Source organism: Thermobia domestica, chromosome 13 (assembly GCF_964235325.1).
Source record: "Thermobia domestica chromosome 13, izTheDome1.hap1.1, whole genome shotgun sequence".
Taxonomy (NCBI): Eukaryota; Metazoa; Arthropoda; class Insecta; order Zygentoma; family Lepismatidae; genus Thermobia; species Thermobia domestica.
In genome coordinates, this window is record NC_137466.1 from 217,780,381 (window position 1) to 217,797,531 (window position 17,151).

At 37.8% G+C, this 17,151-nt stretch overlaps 1 protein-coding gene across 2 annotated transcripts in view; it reads right to left on the reverse strand.

Annotated features, from left to right (window-relative positions):
• Positions 1 to 17,151, reverse strand: part of LOC145667817 (arylalkylamine N-acetyltransferase 1-like) — a 73,635-nt gene extending 56,484 nt beyond the window's left edge. The window contains exon 1 of one of the 2 annotated variants that reach the window (XM_081735249.1): positions 17,054 to 17,151. The gene's annotated coding sequence lies outside the window, so the exon portion shown is untranslated. Of the gene's footprint in view, positions 1 to 7,806; positions 7,885 to 17,053 lie in introns of those variants that run through there. The other variant, XM_081735250.1, reaches the window with a different exon arrangement.

Genomic DNA, 17,151 nt, shown 5'->3' on the forward strand with positions numbered 1-17,151 from the left:
ACAGATTACTAACAGAAAACCTTTTCAATTAGAATCCACTGAAACAAGATGGAACCCAACTTTTTCTTCCCATTCTAAATAAGAATTTCGATATTAATAGTAATCAAAAATCGCTTTAGTAGTAAAATGCAAGATGGCGACGAATATGGCCGAACATTTGCAGTTTTTCGTCCCATGATCATGCTCTACATGCTAAAGGAGATGAAATTAATGGAGGCACTACACAACATGCAATAACTTCCAAACGGTACAATTTATGGTAAAATTCACTACACCAGTGAATTTTCAAGAAAATTGTACATGAATTTGATATATCAATTGCATCTATTTGCATTTGAAAAACCGAAAGTTGAATTCAATATGGCGGATCCAAAATGACGGCCGGGGTGGGTAACATGTGTCAGAGAAGCACATTACTTGATCCAATTTGTTTTGAATATGCCCACATTCATGTCCAGTTACATCTAAAGAAACTAAAATTAATTTTGTGTTCGAGTGTTATAGTAATGTATGATTGAATTGCAAATTTATAAAGGCCCATAAATATGCAAATTACCGGTATGAGCCGCTAAAATTAGTACATTAAGCCGCGAAGAATTTTGCATTTGAATTAATTTTACACGAATCCCGAAGGGACACTTCACAAATATACCTTTTCAGTACTATCTCTAAACAATACGAAACACAAAAAAATATCTGCATAAGAAGGTGTGCTAAAAGAATGTTCAACAGCAGATCTACAACAACATACAACTATTCATGTGTGATTAAATAAACTACTGCACTCATTTTAGTGCCTGTACAATCTTTCCTTCAGTTTAACGTCCTACGAGTATGTTCTTTAGGTTAAGGGAGACAATGATTAAGGCGAGTGAATGATGATGGAAGAATTGGTGGAATGAGATGTGAGAGAAAACAGAGTACCTCGAGAAAACTCATGGACACGATGTTGTTCATCACGAACTTTCTTCGCTGGGGATTGTGCCTGTACAGAAGTAACAAATTTATACTCTTGTTAGTTTTCCACTTAGAGTTTTTGCGTCGCATTCAGCAACTAAGCCATATGAGAAGTGGACCTACACCTAAACATGGAATCCGAACCACACGAGCTCCCATCAGGAATCGAACCCGAGTTTTCCGTGCCGAAAAATATACTATTATTCGTGTCAGAGATCCCAACTTAACCATTATTTAAAATATTTATTTTTGTTACATATTGTATCCCCATCGATATCTCAGCTCGCTCCTCAGATACAAATTGTATGAACAAAAATTACTGCGTTAGGAGAGAAGTCAAATATGCCCACTGTGAATAATAATAACAGGCAAGTTCAGGGCTCCTGCATACCGTAAGATGGGTTTTTTTGCATCTGATTTTAAAGAATTTTAAAGAAAATCCCATGTAACTTACAAAACGTAATGATTTACAACGCTGTATTTTAAACATATAATAGTTAGATGTATAAGGAAAACATTTGTGCAAGCGCATTAGTAAATATTCAGTATGAACATAGTTATTGAAATAAAAACTTTGGTGCAAAATTACCCCATAGGTAGGGATACTTTGCACAACGTACAAAAAAGGTATGTTCAATATACGAACATAATGCAATGTTTTCCCTTTAGTACTTATATGTTTCACTTCCTACACAAAACTGCATGCAGTCTGCAATAATTGATATTACAATCATGGTACTGGTACCAGTACTTAGTATGAATTATCGATATTTGTAAAGAAAATTATGTATTTCTGGTACTGGCACAAGAACCACATTCCGATAGTTCAGCATATGCCCTACAAGAATGCCAACTCAGGAACAGAAAACTTCCCCGTGAACTGTTTTGCCTTTGTTTCTCTTTATGTCCAAAAATATCATCCCAAATATAATCAGTAGAATATTTACGGGGTTTGGAACTTCCAGGCTGAAGCCCACCTAAATTGCACGATTTCTTTCTTTCTTTTTTTAAAAAAATCTAATGTTAGTCATTCTTATTCGTATAAGCTTCAACCCCCCCCCCAAAAAAAAGTTTAGTGATTTCTAAAACAAAGTAAGCTCCCCTTTCAAACCCCTTTCAAACTAATTTTCTGGATACGGTACTGTTCATAATTTATTTTCCAACAAGAAATCCATTCCGGCATCTACCTAAATAGTAAATTTACCTAAAATTAGAAGCCAGGAGGTACCACCAGTAGTAATTTTCTATCAAAGGGGTTACTTTGGACCGGTGCAAAGTAACCCCAATTAGAGTGAAACCGCCTTCTCTCAGTTTTATCTTTGTTTATGACTTTAAAACGTTTCACACTTATATTTTGTGCAAAGTAACCCCTGATGTCTTACGGTACTGTACGTATAAATTGGCGCCTTTGATGGCTTCTTGCTTCATTGAATTCATTTGTATTTAACTTCCTTCTTCAGGCCTGAGGCTATATGAGATCGGATCCATTGTTTGAAAATGGATTTCAAGCACTACTCGGAAATTTTTAAGTTCACTGTTTCATGCAATGATAGACAAGATTATACATGACATTATTATAATTAATGTAATGAAAAACGTATTTGATTTAAATGATCAGCCATTCCATTGAGTGGTGAGTGAACTGAACATCATCTGAACTGTTCTTTGCTAAAGCGCTGTGTGTAAAGAAAATTAGAAGCTATTATGATTAACTGTCTCTCGATTATGATTAACTGCATTCGTTCTTAAATGATTTTACTAGAGTGTGATATGAGAGTGTTACGAGAGAGAGAGAAAAAGTAAAAACAGGTAGAACTACAGCTGGAGTACCTCAAGGTTATATATTGGGTCTGACTTTTCTTCAAAAGACAAGGTAAACAAAAATTCTCTCCTCAACTGAAAGGACATGAATCAGCAGTTGTGGGACGAACTTTTTATTCAGTATATAAAATTTCATTTCCATATACAAGAACAAAGCTTGACATTAAGTATGGATCTACACAATCGTGTAAAAGTATGGAAATTTCTGTTCTTTACTATATAGTATATTCATATTTGCATAAGGTACAATGGACCAGTGGTAGAGTGGTCACTTCTGTTGACGGGATCTCTGCTTCGATTCTAGATTGCGCCAAGTGGCCTTTGTGCTGGACAAAATGCTGTATGCGAGAGCTTTGTCGGAATTCTCCCGTTTCCTCCCACTTTCTTCATCCCACAATTTCATTAATGTTCATCATTACGTTCTCCTTAGCCAAGGAACATAATTGTGGGACGTTCTAAAAAGAGTAATTAATCATTTGCCTTCTTTTGCCTACAAGGCATAATGTGGGACGAAAACTTTAACATTTCTTTTCATTACGTTTGCATAAGAAATGTTCTACTTTATTGTATGAAATATTAAGGTGAGCGTTAATCTGCGCGAATAAACAGTATGGTCGTTGCAGAAAATGATGTAGAAAAACAGATTAACGAATTAATGTAAGATGTTACGTAACGTGGAAACCGACAACATGCGATCGTCACAGAATATTATACGGTTAATTAGATCGATAGATCTAGTTTGGAAGAAATACTTCCTGGAATGGGAAACATGATGGAATGCGTCCAGGCATCCTCCGAGGAGTAGACTTTTAGGTACTGCCAGAAGATAGGAGATGCATTCTAGGAACGGTGGAGTAAAAATAACCTTTCATGATAGGATTGGATTGGTACAGGGTAGGATCTATCACAATATTTTGTATAAGTGGCGATGGATCTATAATTTCTTAAACTGTGGAATAGTGACTTCCAAGTGGATTCTCTATTAAGTCACGAAGTTATCAATTTCAATGAAAGTCGCGCTCGAAAACTTCAATGGGATTCACGCTTGCTGAAAGTTGACTTTCCCAACCTCAACCAGATTCGAGCACACGGAAGCTTGCCAACGTTAGTCGAACTCGCACTTGCTCATTTACTTGAATTCACAGCTTCCGTGGAACTCACATTTGATATTTTAAATAGGATTCGATCTTACTTGAACTCGACAAATTCAGTGGAATTCGGAGTCGATGACCTCAGTGCGATTCATACTCAGTTGAATTAGGCATTCTCACTGGATCTCACATTTGATAAAAAGATTTGATCTCACTTGAAGTCGGCAACCTCACTGAAATTCGCGCTCGATGACCTCAATTGAACTAGCCATCCTCAGTGGAACTAGCATTTGATAATTTAAATGGAATTCAATATTACGTGAACTCGACAACCTTAGTGGGATTCATACTCAGTTGAACTTGGCATCCTCACTGGAACTAGCATTTGATAATTTGAATAGGATTCGATCTTACTTTAACTTGACAACCTCAGTGGAATTCGCCCTCGATAGTCTCAATGGAATTCACACTCACTTGAACTCACGCTCGATAACCTCAATTATAGATACTTGAGTTCACCAACCTGAATGGAACCAGTACTCGAAAGTTTAATGCGGTTCCCGTTCGTCGACCTGTAACTGTAAACATCAGTTCAACTTGCGCTTGCTTCACTACCCTGCATAACCACAGTAGAAGTTGCAGGGCTACTAATGTTTTCCAGAAAATGAAAAGTCTTATTATTAAGATTGAGATCCCTTAAACGAGAGTTTCGATACCTTTGGTGAGCGGGGAACACTCGCTTTAGACTGTTTTTTTTTTTTTTTTTTTCAAAACTTGTCTTACTGCGTCTTCTGACTCAAAAGGAACAAGTGAACGCAATCCATACAACTGAGTTGATCCTATAAATATTTTGAATATTTGACAATTTTACTGTAACTTCCAAACTGTTCTATGCGTAAGTATGGGAAGCCTTCTAGAACGGCTATGTCCGTCTCTCCATCTGTCTATTGACAAATATGAGAGCAGAAACTGTGAGAGTAAGAAATAGGTTCTTGATGGATTCAGCGTTGTAAGGATAGACTCATCTCTGTTGTTATCCGCCTGTTACACTGGTAGACATGTACCGTTTCCGGCTTCAATGTTAATCGCAATAGAACAGGATTGCAAAAAATAGTGAGAAACGGTTGTTTTTAAATCAACTTAATGTCTCCAAGGTAAGTTTAATCTCGCCTCTAATTCCTCTAACGTAACCGGAAGTTCCCGAAATCTATAATTTCCGGTTTCAATACGGATCATATAGAGGAAGAGCGATAAGAAATAGCGGAAAATGTTTTTTTGATATTGATTCAGCACTTTAAAAACACAATGTCATCTTTACCATTAACTCTCTCCTGAAACAGACGTGGTAGAATTTTTTTTTAGAGGTTCCGTTCAACGTTTATTTCCATAAAGCAAAAACGCTGACAAATCGCATGAAATAGTTCTTATATATGAATTTACTGTCACAAGATAGGTTTAATCTCAGCTCTAATGTCTCTACTAAAATCGGAAGTACTAGAAACTTTCTTCCACTTTCGGTTTTAATATTGATTCCCATAGCGTAAAACCGCTAATAGATAGCAAGAAATGGTTTCTTTTATAGGAACTCAGTACCTCAGGTATAGATTAAATCTTGAATTCAATTTCTCGATTCAAGTAAGCAGCCTTTGGTTTAAATATTGGATATTCGTTGAGGTTCAGCATCCAAGAATAGTTTCCATTTCACCCGGAGCTCCTCCGTGGCTAAGCGGTTAGCGTACGGTCCCGGGTTCGATTCCCGGCGGGAGCTCATGTTTTTCGGATTCCACGTTAATCAGTAGGTCCACGTCTCATATAGCCTCGCTGCTGAACGGGACGCTAAACTAAAATCAACTCAACTCAATCAACTCCATTTCACCCGTTCACATTTGTGTACTGAAACGACAAAAAAATATCACTTTTGATTAAGAATTAGAGATGGGCCTCTACTTTTGGATAAAACGTAAATCCGTTCTTTGAGAGTATTCTTTTCAAAAACCGGTTCAATTTATCATTGAAACCGGTTTGATACAAAATCGAAGTGGATTTAAAACCAAAACCAGTTTTTGATAGAAAACCGAACCGGTTTCGAAAACAGGTTTCTATTTTCAAAATTTTCAAAAAACCTGTTTCGTTTTTTTCCTGAAAACCGAAAACTATTTGTGTGTATTTGTGTGCGTGTGCCCACCGCTGTTAATATTAGAGCTACATACCGAAACCCATTTGCTCTTAATTTATACAACTCTCGACTATGAAATGCCACAGTTGTGTTTTTTCAACCCAATGTGTTATGAGCGGGCACTGGAACTGGACCCACTGTTGCCTTTTTACACCACTCGAGTGCAGCCGACAGTTTCCAACATTGTCATGTTTAGTGTTGTGATGGCCTGAAAAAACCGGAAATTTTGGGTTAAAAAAAACAGTTTTTTGCCGTTTTTTCCCGAGCCTGCAAACAAAAATTGGAAATTTTGGGAAAAATTGAAATTTTCTAATATTTTACTACATTATGCTTTTAAAATGAAAATTATTTTATATTTACTAGTATACAGTTAAGATCACTGAGTACTTATGTTTCTTGTATTAGAATAGGGACAATTTGTAACAACAAATATATGTGCAGCACCCTTTTAAAGTTAGCATCGTGATAGAATGGAGTTATGCCTACAAAAGATGCTAAAATAGTCCTAGCTAGATTAATTAGTATAGACACATTTAAATTAAGCAATCTTATGAAGTTCCCGCTTTATGCCAGGGAAGTGTTACAATAACGGAGCCAGAATCATTTTAGTTAATACCGCTATGATAAAATCAAATATATATTTTATAGAGATACCTATCTTCCTTGTGCTGTGTAAACTTTCCGGAAATTTTTAACCCATTAGAAGAAATCTTTTGTTCGGAAATATTGGCAAAAACCAGAAAATAAATTTAAAAACCATTTCTTCGCCTGATGCTAATCTGATTTGTTGTAAGGTGTCTGTAGTATATACACAATGTATTTCGCTAGCAGAAAAAATACTAAAAGCAACAGGTTTTATTTTTACTTTTTAGTTTTCTGATTTCTGGTAAAAATCCCTCTTTATTATTTTTCGAACAATCCAAAAAGAGAGATGATCTTATTTACATATATACACACATACGCCGCACAAGTGCGTAAATTTGCGTAGCGAGAAATATATTGAAGAATTTAACATGTGAAACTTCCGTTCGTTATTATTAAAGACGAGGAGAATACCCGTTCTTTGCACGGGGAGAATAGTTTCATTTTGGGATATAGAGGGCACCAAAACTGTCACCAATGAACTTAGGGACCCCAAAAACTATGAATTCGACACAAGTATTGGTCATTTTCGATTACTTTTAATGTCACCCTTCTCCTATAGGAGTACTAATGGGGACTGAATTTGAATTAAAACGGTTTCGAAAGTGTCACTGTTCATCTCAGCGACCACGAAAACTATGGATTCGACACTAATATTGGTCATTTTCAATGTATGTTCCCTCTTCCTTCCTGCAAGCTGCACCTTCAAAGTGAAGTGATAGAAGTCATCCGAGGCCCAAACCTCATCTATGTTGAAAATTTTATCGAGATAGGTGTGCTGGTTCAAGAGTTATTAAGTTACAAATAAAGTTACTTTCGCACTAGAAAACAGGTATTTTCTTACATATAAAATTTTGTACATAAAGTTTATATAAAAGTCCATATAATAGCAATTATATGTTTAGTGCAAGATAGCCAGAAGAACATAGGGGTAGCTGAGGTACCCATTCTTCACACGGGGAGAAAAGGTGTATAAGAAATACTTGAATCCCCTTCCGGCATTTCAATTAAAGTGTAACGATAATAATCCATAAGATACTCAACTTGCGGTATAAATTTTCAAGCAGAAGTTCCACATAGAATATGAACTTCAATCGAAATGACATGATAAAAACTCACCTTGAGGTATATTATATGTTCCAAAAGTTATTTCAAACGTATCAGCCATTTTCTCAACTCCAAAAACTATACCCTTTTCACACCAAGCCATTGAGATGCGCCACCGAATTGTGCCACCACTTTTGGAGCATTGCTTTAAATTGGATATTTTGTACGTACGAGGCAACTGCAGTTGCTTTGACTAAAACAGTTGCTGCCACTGTCTGCTCTAACGTAACTATCTCCAGCAATTGTCAGTATCCGTCACTCGTAAAGAAGCATTGTCTTAAGTGGAAGCTTTCGTACGGGGACACTACAGTTGCCGCCACCGCACAAGGTTGCCAATGTATCTTTCTTTAGAAAAAAAAAAAAAGTTGGATTACTGATCAAAGACGAAAAATGTATAATTGTTATTGCTTAAAATTTATTTTAATTCACATCATATACTGGAGTTCTCGACCGGCTTAAAACAACTATAAACTATTCCTATATTTTGTGTTAAAATGCGGTATAATCCCTGTGATGAACGCATAAGATACCAGGAACAAATTGTTGCCTACTTCTTTATATTACTACCATCTTCCAAATTACCCTTATAAACGTGATCTTTCTAACGCCGAGGCTTTGGCCCTGTAAATTCAGGTCCGACAACATGCGCAACATATTTGGCGTTGCCCGTCACAAAATAAGGAACCCAGCAGAATAAACAACAACACTTGTAAATTCCCAAACTAAATTACATGCCCGTTCGTCTCTATACTTAAACTTAAATGTCATCGGGAGTGGTAATTAACAGCTTAACGACTCCGAAAATACAGTAACCGACGATAAATCCTGATGGATTCGACAGTAATTTCGGTCATCTTACAAGGAGAAGGCAAACTTAGGGGCCATTTTTTGTGATGTGGTAGTGCACATTTACAGAGTTAATATTACAAACAGGGAGAGCACAATGGCCAAAAATAACCGAGAAAAACCGTCTTAAAGTTTTCTACTCGCCGCATATATCGTAAGACGTGCAAACGTATTAAGTGACGGCGTGGCAGAGTGAGGTGAGGTGAGGTGATTTTAGTTTAGCGTCCCGTTCAGCAGCGAGACTACATGAGACGTGGACCTACTGATTAACGTGGAATCCGAACCACATGAGCTCCCGCCGGGAATTGAACGTCACGTCTCCCACGTCAAAGGCGCATACGCTAACCGCTTAGCCACGAGGGAGCTCTCGTGGCAGAGTGAGAAGAACCTGAGACTGAAGTGCGGAAGAGATTAAATTTTGTTCCTAGTTAACATGGAACACTGAAAGATTTTATAAGTGATTGAAAATTTCTATTGTTTTAATACATTATAAACATATGGTGAATTAATATTTTACTTATAGTTGCAAATGTCTACTTTATTGTTTGAAGTTTAAAACGAAAATAAAAGTTTGACTCGAATGGGAATCGAACCCGGGACCCTTTGAACTTGAATCTTAGGTTCCTCTCACTCTGCCACTTGATAAGTTTGCGCGTCTTACGATACATGCGGCGAGTAGAAAATTTTAAGACGGTTTTTCTCGGTTATTTTTGGTCATTGCGCTCTCCCAGTTTGTAATATTAACTCTTTAAATGTGCACTACCACCTCGCAAAAAATGGTCCCGAAGTTCACTTACCAAAGTCTGCCTTCCCCTTGTTAGACATTTTGGGCCTTATGCAGAGTCGTTCTGACGCGTGATTAAGTGCCATACTAAAGAGATGGAGTAACATATGTTTCCTGCAGTAGTCAGGCCTTTAGTATGACGCTAATCATGCGTCAAAACGACTTTGCATAAGGCCCTTTATTTTTTACTCTATTGCTATAGCTTAGCCACGACGAAGCTCTTGTGGTTGGTGGTTGATGTGCGTTGAGATGTAAGAATTATTGTAGAGGTTAGTCTGTCCAAGTACGGTTTACTAAAGTTTGAAATAGTAGTTGATTATGTCACGGAAATTGTGTCCTCCAATAAATGAGTAGAGGGGAAAGCCGAGTCTAGCTTAATACAAGGGTTGCGCTTAAGCCCAAAAAGAATAAAAGGAATTTGTGTAGTCCTTTTGGAAGCATGGTGCGTTGTCTGTCTAATTGCATAGTTACTATTGAGTGACTATTGCACTAACCGAAATCGCCCCTTCACCTAGGCAGAAGAAATCCAGCAATCAGTTAACAGTGAGACATTTTTAAATATTCAAGAAAAAGAATATTACGTTCCCACAAATTACTATAGATAAATTAAACAATAGTGTGCAGCGAGTGTTTTTCTTGCATCCGCCATAAGGAGAAAAGATATGAAGGATTAAAATTTCGCAAAAAATTTTAAGTGGGCTCATAGACTGTACTAGAAAAACACTGATATTTTGCAACTCTCATCAAACACATACGTCTGTCAAAATACGAGCCATGTTGGATCAAAATGAAATAACTTGACTAAAGTTACCGTGAAAAATTATTTCTGTTATCTTATTACGAAAATGGGCAAATTTTTAATTTTAACCTTTCTGCGCTCTAGTCCTTCAACCATTTCGATCTCAACCAATAAGCTTTGCTAGACTTGTAAATCAGACACCAAATTTAAGTCTATGGCTATTAGAGAATGAGTTCTCGAAGCGTTACCCCTAGAGCGAATGCGACCGGCTATTTGGTAACTTTACTTTCGCCAGAGTTATAAATCATACTGTGAGCCAGTCAGGGTTTCCAGGTCTTTTTTGCCAAGTCCAAGTCTATAATAGCAGAGTTCCAGTACTCTGCACAAAGCATCTTCAAAGCAGCTGTTTATTGCTAAAAATCCCTTGCCTGGCAACACGTCTTTTCTTTTTTCCCTTTCTTTTGACATCTTTTAAACAGCAGGCGGTCTATTGTTCCGAAACGCACCAAATACGCTCGAGCTAACGTTTTCTCCGCGTTTTTTTTATTGCTTTCGCGTTTGTGATTAGCCATCCACATTTAAATACATGGTCAGCGTATTCCAAGCGTACGCATAAGCAATAAAAACGCTTTACAAACGCTACAAATGGCCGGGGAATAATGAAAATTAAATAAATTTTACGCGTTATATTTGCAGTTTAACATTCAACGATTACACACCGTAACTAAGAGACACTGTGATATTAGATGAGTGATATGATAATAGTGGAATGACGAAAGTGGGAGGAAAAGAAAGAATATCGAGAAAATCCATGCGGATAGTGTTTGTTCACCAAAAAGCCCATTTGGTATGAGCTGTGATCGAACCAGGAACCCAGGTACAAGAAGTGACCTCTCTACCACTGAGCCACTGCTGCTCGATTATTATTATTATTATTATTATTATTATTATTATTATTATTATTATTATTATTATTATTATTATTATTATTATTATTAGCCGTGTAGCCACCAGGGAGATCCAAATTAATACTGGCCAAATACTATTTCTTTCTTGTACTAGAAGCCAGCTGGCGATCGCAAGATCTGTCTTCCGCGAATTCAATCCCACTCAAGGTACCTTCTCCTCATTCATTCATTGTTACAATTGAGGAGTTTGATGCAATAAGGGCGTAACTCTGAAACATGCAGTTGGAGAAAAACGATGTTGAAAATTTAAGTAGTTTTTTTTTTCTTACATAAAACAATGTAATATTCAGCATTTTATTCCCATATTGAATTGAAATATTACCAGGAGGCTAAACATGCATGGTAAAAGCCACAAATGCGTTTGATGCAAAAAGGGCGTAATATCGCTTACGGTCTTATTACATCAAACTCCTCAATTCATTTCTCATCGTCTTCTTAAGACTGAAGTGCAGAATCACATGGGTCATAAAGCAAAGAAATACAACGTACAGTAGAGCGTCGATTATCCCAAGTAATTGGGGGACATGGGTGTTCGGAAAACTGGTTTGTTCGGATAATCGAACTGTACTGTACTGCACTGTACTGGACTGTACTTCTACAGCCAGTGCTAAACCGACAGAAGTGTGCTGATAGTTGAAACACAGCGACTGGCGGCTTGGCCGGTCAGCAGCGCCTTATGAAGACCCCATTAGAAGCAATGTTCCGCCCGCGGTGGCTCAGTGCGGCGACTACTGTGGGAAACTTGGTTTGGGAGTGAGGGGGATGATGGACGGTAGGGTGGGAGAGTAACAGGTGCGAGCGAGTACACAGTTCGGTTAAGCGGTCGTTCGGTTGACCGACGTTCGGATAATCGACGCTCTACTGTATTTCCTTAAAATATACTCAAACTCCTCGATGTCACTGTCTTTTGATCGTTGTTGTATTTATAGCACGTTTATTGCAGAGATAAGACGAGACAAATATTTCCAATAGAAACAGATATATTTTCGAGATGAGACAGCTCTAATCTAGTCCCTTGGGAAGCAGAAAGCACATTGGATGCTATCACAGCTATTTTCTTACCAGGAGTTCCCTACCTAGTACGTGTTTATCTGTAGGCCTAAAGTAAGTCCACAATTGTCTCTAATGCTGGATCAATTATCCAACGTTATGTATCTTATGGAATTCGAACCAGGAACCACGTTCATCAAAGGCACACGTGCTGTAATCTTATTTAGTAACTGTAATGTTGTAGGTACTCGAATGTTGTTCTACGCAAAAAGAAAATTTCTTCATTGAACACCAACACATAGATGTTAATGAAAGTTAAGGTAATGCTTCTTTTTTAGCAGTTTCATTATTCAAGAGAACCAGGGCCATCCCGTGGGTATAAGAAAATATATTTAGACCCTTCAGAAATATTAACAACTTCACTTACACTATTTCTTCCTAGGATTAAAAATATTTCGAGACAATGAACGTACGTTTTACTACCGTAAATAGGAAATACGCCCAAAGAATGGGAAAACAGGTACATTATACCGGTTTTTAAAAACAAAGATGTGCAAGAATGTGGCAACTATTAAGGAATAAAACTTATAACTATGCAATGAAGCTCTGGGAGAGAGTGATAGAAGCAAGACTGAAGGAAGAGCCCGAAATAAAATATAACCAATTTGGTTTCCCGGCAGGGCGATCGACAACTGATGCAATAAGGAGTGCGATTTAAGTTAAGGTTACTGGCAAAAATCATTCATAAAACAAAAACCACTCGTTCGATCTCAATGAAAGTTTCACCCTGTGCTTGTCATAGTATCTCACGAGTGTATGCTAAGCGTGAGCGCGTAAACATAAACGGGAAGTGAATGACAGCCGAACATGGCAAGGCTCTCCGCGAGAGTCTTATCCAATTCTATGAGAACCAGTGGACATATGATTTTACGGCTGCTTTAAACCATTTTAAGTGTGAATATCCTTATAGTACAGTGCATAGAATGTTGAAAAATTACGTGGAGATTGTTGAAGCATCACGAAAGAAGAAATCTGGTTGCTCAATTTCAAAATGTACACAAAAAGTGAAAAGTTCGATTAGACTAGAACTCTTGAAGAACCCTAATTTATCAAACCGTCTTATAGGACGAAAGTTTAAAATTCCTGAATTCAATGTAAGGATAATCAAGAAAGAACACGGATTCAAGGTTAAAACATGTAAAAGTGCACCACTTTATACAGACGAACAGAAGAAGCGCTCTAAGATCAACTGCCGCAAACTCTCCGACAAGAAGTTCGCGAGCAACATTGGGATCATGGATGATGAAACCTACTATTACCAAAACTTAGCGTTCGCACCTGTTTCCAACTATGTATCGTACACTGGTAAACATCAAGTTAATCCTAGCAAGTTTGTGAAACCTAAAGACAGGTATACGAAAAAGTTTTTGATCTTGCAAGGGATCGCGGCAAACGGTAAAGTTTCGTCTGTTCTTGTTCGAAGTGGAACAATCAACGATGACCAGTATTTAGAGTACATTGAAAAGATTTTGTCTCTGTGGATACAAAAAGAGTTCACCGGACATGACATTGTGTTTTGGCTCGATATGGCATCCTCGCATTATGTGAAAAAAGTGCGAGACGCGCTTACTGATGCTGGTATTGGGTTTGTCGGTAAAAACGAGAACGCGCCAGAACTTCCTCAGGCTAGAAACATTGAGCATTTTTGGGCTCTAGTTAAACACGAAATGGCTAAAAAGCTTACTTTCATCAAGGATGGGAAAGATATGCAAAACAAAGTGGTCGGAAATATCAAAAGAAGTGGCAAAAAGTAGTGGACAAGCGCTTTTCCAGAAGTTCCTGTTCAAGCTTCGAGAAATCGGCCGCAAGGGTGTCTACAGCGTCAAATAGTAAACTACTTCTTTTTTCAGATATCATTTGTTTATTATATTAAAATGTGTTGTGATTTCTCAAGAAATAAAAAAGTTATTACAAAAATTCAAAGTTCCCTTAACTTAAATCGCACTCCTTATTTGCACTTAGGATGTAATGGAAAAGTACAGAGAACACAAGAAGGACCTTCATATGGTTTCCATCGACCTAAAGAAAGCATATGATAGAGTACCACGGGGTCTTATTTGGTAAGTACTGAAGATATGAGTTCTGAACACATACGTCTGCATAATTGAAGATATGTAATGGATGTAGTACAGAAGAGAAGAGCGCGTGTGAAATAATAGAAGAGTTCATAGTTGAAGTGGGAATTCATCAGTGATCTAGTGTTACTCCATATCTTTCTACAATTATGATAGACGAACTTACAAAGGGAATCCAAGAGTTAGCGTCTTGGAATATGCTATCTGCGGATGACATCGTGGTGGTGAGTAAGATCAAGGCGACGCTGCAAGAGAAATTAGATTCCTGGAGAGGAGCATTGGAGAGCAAAGGGCTTAGAATTAGTAAAACTAAGACATTGTCCTTTCAGGAAAAAATGTAATCGACAATACAAAAATACAACTGGACGAAGAAGAGATGGTAATGACCTTGAAATTCAAGTACTTGCGATCGTTATTGCAGGAAAATACAGCAATAGAAGAAGGTGTAAATAGTAGAATCAGCAGTTGTTAAACAAAATGGAGAGAAGCGGCAGGAGTGTTACGTGACCGTAGGATACCAGTACGCTTTAAGGGTCTTCACTACAGCGAAATTAAACTACCGCTAATGTTAGAGCTTTTCTGTAATATCTTCAAAACAAATAAAAAATATTCGAAAAGCATAAAAGTAGTGAACTAGACAATACGATTTTGCATGTGATACCTTCACCACAATTCACCTATCCACTTTTGGTATCCCGCTATTTACAGAACTCGCAAAAAATGCTAAATCCTTCTACAGTTGCCAATCGAAAGCAGATAGATGAGTTGTGATAACCAGGGTGCGAATTGGCGGGGGGGATGCCAGGGATTTCCCCCCCTGACAAAAATCTTTCCCACCCTGGAGAGGAAAAATTTTTATCCCTGGCAGGGATAACTTTTCCCCCTCTGGAGTATTTTTAAATGGACATAAAGATAAGATAGAAAAAGGGAACAATTCTTACTTTGTGTAGCTAACCTAAATACTACTTGAGTGAAAATTTATGAAAGATCTCACATCTCAACTGTTTTGTACTTCTTAGTATATATATATATATATATATATATATATATATATATATATATATATATATATATATATATATATATATATATATATATATATATATATATAAAAGTGTGTGTGTGTGTGTGTGTGTGTGTGTGTGTGAGGACTGGGTGAGCATATGGGTGAAATTCATCCCCCCCTGGGAAAATTTTTCAATTCGCACACTGGTGATAACGGTATCATATGCAAAATCTATTATCTAGTTCACTACGTTTCTGCTTTTCGAGTATTTTTATTTGTTTTGAAGATATTACAGAAACACTCTAAAATTAGTGGTAGTTTAATTTCGATGTAGTGAAGACCCTTATAGGAAAAGTTTACAAAACCATAGTGGGACCTGCCATATTATACCGAGCGGAATGTTGGTCGACGAAGAAGAGAGAGGAACAGAAATTGAAATGCTGCGGTTGATGTGTGGAGTGACTGTAGAAAGTAGACTGAGATAGTTTGGACATACATTTGTAGCTCACGGAGTGGATGCTGTAACACTAAATGGAAAGTGATCCCGAGGCTGGTCAAAGAAGGATATGATGCAGTGTGGTATCACAGCGGATGTGACAACAAGGTACAAACAGGTGGAGGAGAACGATCCGTAAAGCCGACTTCAACTAAATGAGAAAAGAAGCTTAGAAGAAGAAGAAGATACTATTTATTTCGAGAAGTATATGGCTATCTTAGTCCCGCATATAGTAGGATATCACTATTATTAGTATTAAAAAATCAAAGTTGGCCGAAAATAACGAATTCATGCTGGATATGGAATCTCATCCACATCATTGGCTCCGAAATTCACTTTTGCCTCACACTCCTCGACCCTGCAGAGAACCAATCAGCAAAAGTAAACTGTAAAACAAATATCAGTTGTCACTTCTCTACAAACCAAAACTTTATATTTACCCTTCCCGGTGGTGTACTGGTTAATGCGTGCAACTTTGGTTTGTGTGGTCCTGGGTTCGATTTCCAGTGGGGGAGCATTAAAATTTGAACGCATTATGATGGTCGGATTCCACTTTAAACTGTAGGTTCACGTCTTATATAGCGGGATTTAGGATTTAGACTTCTGGGCTCTCGGCATCTAAGGCCATTTTACCCTTCACGATTTGAGGGATGACGTCCCTCGGCGAGCACACAATCCGGGGAAAGGGAAGGAAGAAAGGATTGGGGAAGGAAGGAAGCGGCCTGGGACCTATAACTTAGGTGCTACCCCGGCATTTGCCTGGTGTGAAGGAGGAAAACCCAGGAAAACCTCACTCAGGGTGGCTGCTCTGAAAAAGCGTGTTACCCTTTTTCGACCAAGTGACCCCACCGGGAATCGAACCCGGGACCGCTTCCGTCTTATATAGCGTCGTTGCTAAAAAGAAACGATAACTTCAATGAAGAAAGGAGCTCCTTTGTGGCTAAGCGGTAGCGTACACGCCTTTTGATGTATGAGACCAGGGTTCGATTCCCGGCGAGAGCTGATGTTCGGATTCCACGTTAATCAGTAGGTCCAACCTCATCTGAAAGGGACACTAAACTCAAAATCACTTCAACTCAACTCAACAAAGGAACAATAATTATTACATTGATAATACGGCTGTGTCACCCTTGCGAAAAGCAAGCAGAACTGAGTTTTGTTGCCAGCAGTTGCTAGAAGCTATAACATCAAGCAATACAAATTCAATTATCTAAAATATCAACAACTTTGTATATACCTGTATGAAAATTCAAAATAAGATAGTGTATAGAATGATTTAGATTACTATACAGTACCGTTGCGAAGGTTCCTCGGCGCTGAAGGATAGAAATACAATGACAGCAGGGAATTCTCCAACAGATACTGCGGAAGAAACTCGTTTATACAATTTGTC